Genomic DNA, 2,843 nt, shown 5'->3' with positions numbered 1-2,843 from the left:
CTCTAAGCTATGGAAACACCTGCACGAGTGGTCAGAGGTGTGTGTACGATAATGATGGTTGCAGCATATTCGTCATCGTGAAACCATGAGACCAAGTAATACACAACCATGGAAGAAAGCCCTTTATCAGAAACAATGCAGAGGAGAATTATGATGATGTGCTCACTTATAACATCATTCACAGAACAAGTGCTAACGTTCAGAGATGAAAAATTTGAGGCACACAACATATAACTTTCTTCTCCAAGTCTACAGACTTGGCAGAATAAAGACTTTATCCCACCAGACCGTGGCTTCCTTGATCTCTTTCAGGAGGTCGTGAGTTAGGCAAGTATGGAGTCCAGTAGAGACGATAGACAATAGAGCTGGGAAGTCGGGGTGGCCCACGACTGGCAGCAGTGGTGAGGTGGACAGGACCCCGAACACAGTTCGGTAAACTTTGTGGGAGCAGATGTGCAGGTAATAATCAGCATGGAACACCTGGAATGGTATTCAGCACCGAAAACCCTGGATGGGTTCTGGGGGAAAAGAAAAAAGAAAAGAAAACTCTCCCACCGTCCCTGGGTGGGCTCGAACCACCAACCTTTCGGTTAACAGCCGAACGCGCTAACCGATTGCGCCACAGAGACAACAGCACATGCCTTTTCTGGACTCTCTTTGCACTAGACACTTACTAATTCCCAGGATGTGCCGCCTGTCCCGCAGGAGAACGGTGCCCGTTCGAAAGCCTCGGAAAAACGCAAAGTTTAGAGCGATGAATGATGTTCTTTATCCTGTTTGAAACTGGTGCCTCAGGTGCCTTATCCGAAACTAAAAGGGCAGCAGAATGGCCTGACCCCGCCTTGCCCCTCACTCGCCTCAGACGCCAGCGCCCCCGGAGACACCCGGAGCCCGGGCCGGGACCCTCCGGGCCTGAACCGAATGGGGTCCAAGGATAGCTGAACTCCCGGTGGGCATCCATGACGGCTCTTCCGGTTTCCTCGCCGACACCCAATGAATGTGACTTTGCCCACCCTCCCGAGAGGCCTCCGGGGGCCGGTGTGGTGTTTTGGTTTCCTGTGTCCGTCACGCGATTTCCACAACGGCAGCAGTCGCCGTGATGGTCGCCCCTGCGTCCCCACGCCCAGAACAGGGTCTGGCACTCAGCAGGACGCTCCGGGTTTCCCGGCCATTCTGTGATCCCTCAACGTCCTTTCCACGGATTTCTTTTCTTCCTGTATCAGCCAGAGACCCCTTGTGGTCCTTGCACTCATAAACCTTGACTGACCTTGAAGTTCTCCTGGAGGAGCGCTTCGTGTTGTTTGTTGCTGCTCAGCTTCTTGATTTTCCAGAAGGAAGTTTCATCTTCTCCTCAGCCCGGTGCTGTGAACTTCCTCCTGGTAACAAGGGCCTCCTTCCTCCTTGACTCAACTCTTGTCCAGTCCCTGGGACGTCTCCCAGCAACACTGGGCATCTTACTGACTCTGTTTTTTGGCCGACAGCTCTTTTCTTTTAATGCGAATTTTTCTGTTCTGTGTATTGGATAAGGGGAGAAATGGCTTTGGGAGAAAATGAAGAAGTAAAGGGGAAATGAAATAACGCAGATTATTATTTTGAGACATAGTGTGGATTGATACCTATTACACATGTGAATATTTAGTGTGGTGGTATTTTGTGTACATAAATACTGTATACACTGTCAGACAACTCGGAGGCACGTGCTCTATGACCCAGCAATGAGTGCTCTTGGGTACCTGGGTATGTGTACACTTCTTTTAAGCCGTGCAACTTCTGGGTCATGATATATTAAGAAATTGGAATGAAACTGACTTGCCCACGCTGTGAGGAAAGAGTCTGTGACTGCCGAAGTGTCAGAGCGCTGCCTTGTGGCCTCCACAGCATGTCGTTGATTTTGAGTCACCCCAGGTGAGTATGGCCTGGTTTGTCTCAGTGTTTGGTGTAAACGTTAATTTTCACTTGCGCGGTAAATCTAACGAATCTACAGTGGTTGTAAGAAAAACTTAGCCCCCCTTCATCAGAAGTGTATGAAGAAGAAAAGGAGAGGTCTCCTGCCTCCCATGCCCACTCCACTGCGGACACACTTTATATATTACACGTAGGAGGTGGTGGCAGCTTTGGAGTGTCATCGGTGCTGTGTAGCCAAGGGACCCAGGAAGTCCCAAGTCCTGCCCTGACAATCGTCTGCCCTCTCTGGGCAATGGGAAAAGTGTGAAGGCGAAGAAAAGTAACACTATTATCTGCAGAAATTTTACCTCAGGATGGGACACTCTGGCAAAGTGAGGCAGAATATGTGGTTTATGATGGAGACTTTCAGGGGCTCTTCCCTGGCCCGAAGCCCAAAGTGGATTTTACCTCGTTTTCTGAGGTGCAAGTGAACTGAGAGAAGTCAATCAAAGGAGAGGAGCAGAGAGAAAGCAAGACGGAGGACCACCCACGCGGGTCAACCGTATTCAAGTCTTGTCGGGACCGTAGAAGCAATGCCCTGGGATTATCGCTGGGACGCGTGGAGGCTGAATAAGTACTTCCCCATCTCTGGCGGCATAGAGCGAGCACGTTTCGAGCAGGTTCCATGGTGTAATGGTGAGCACTCTGGACTCTGAATCCAGCGATCCGAGTTCAAATCTCGGTGGGACCTTTCTGCTTAGTTAGAAGAAGGACTTTTTTACTCCTCAGATGGGACGTGCTTTCCCGCTCCCGCGTCCCGGAGAGGCGCGGTCCGCGCGCTCCACGCGGACGTGGAGGGCAGGTGAGGGGACGAGCCCGCGGCGTCCCCGCTGGACCCTGGCGACTCTGCCCGTCGCTGGCCACCGGAGGCCCCGGCCCCGCCGCCCAGGGGCGCAGCG

General features: G+C 51.9%; 1 long non-coding RNA gene and 2 other non-coding genes across 3 annotated transcripts; 1 reads left to right on the top strand and 2 right to left on the bottom strand.

The window, feature by feature from the left end:
- Positions 1-107: 107 nt before the first annotated feature.
- Positions 108-1,386, bottom strand: LOC113616943 (uncharacterized). The gene is made up of 2 exons (XR_003431452.1): positions 675-1,386; positions 108-518 (listed from the first exon to the last, which is right to left on the bottom strand). It is a non-coding gene; the product is annotated as an uncharacterized LOC113616943 (long non-coding RNA).
- Positions 556-629, bottom strand: TRNAN-GUU (transfer RNA asparagine (anticodon GUU)). The gene has a single exon. It is a non-coding gene; the product is annotated as a tRNA-Asn (tRNA).
- Positions 1,387-2,563: 1,177 nt separating the features above from the next.
- Positions 2,564-2,635, top strand: TRNAQ-CUG (transfer RNA glutamine (anticodon CUG)). Its single transcript has one exon. It is a non-coding gene; the product is annotated as a tRNA-Gln (tRNA).
- Positions 2,636-2,843: the final 208 nt, after the last annotated feature.

This window comes from Aethalodelphis obliquidens, unplaced genomic scaffold (genome assembly GCF_003676395.1).
Source record: "Aethalodelphis obliquidens isolate GAN/ISIS:26980383/991018 unplaced genomic scaffold, ASM367639v1 scaffold983, whole genome shotgun sequence".
NCBI classification, from domain to species: Eukaryota; Metazoa; Chordata; class Mammalia; order Artiodactyla; family Delphinidae; genus Aethalodelphis; species Aethalodelphis obliquidens.
Note: the sequence above shows the minus strand (reverse complement) of the source record. Positions and strands in the feature narration are given on the sequence as shown.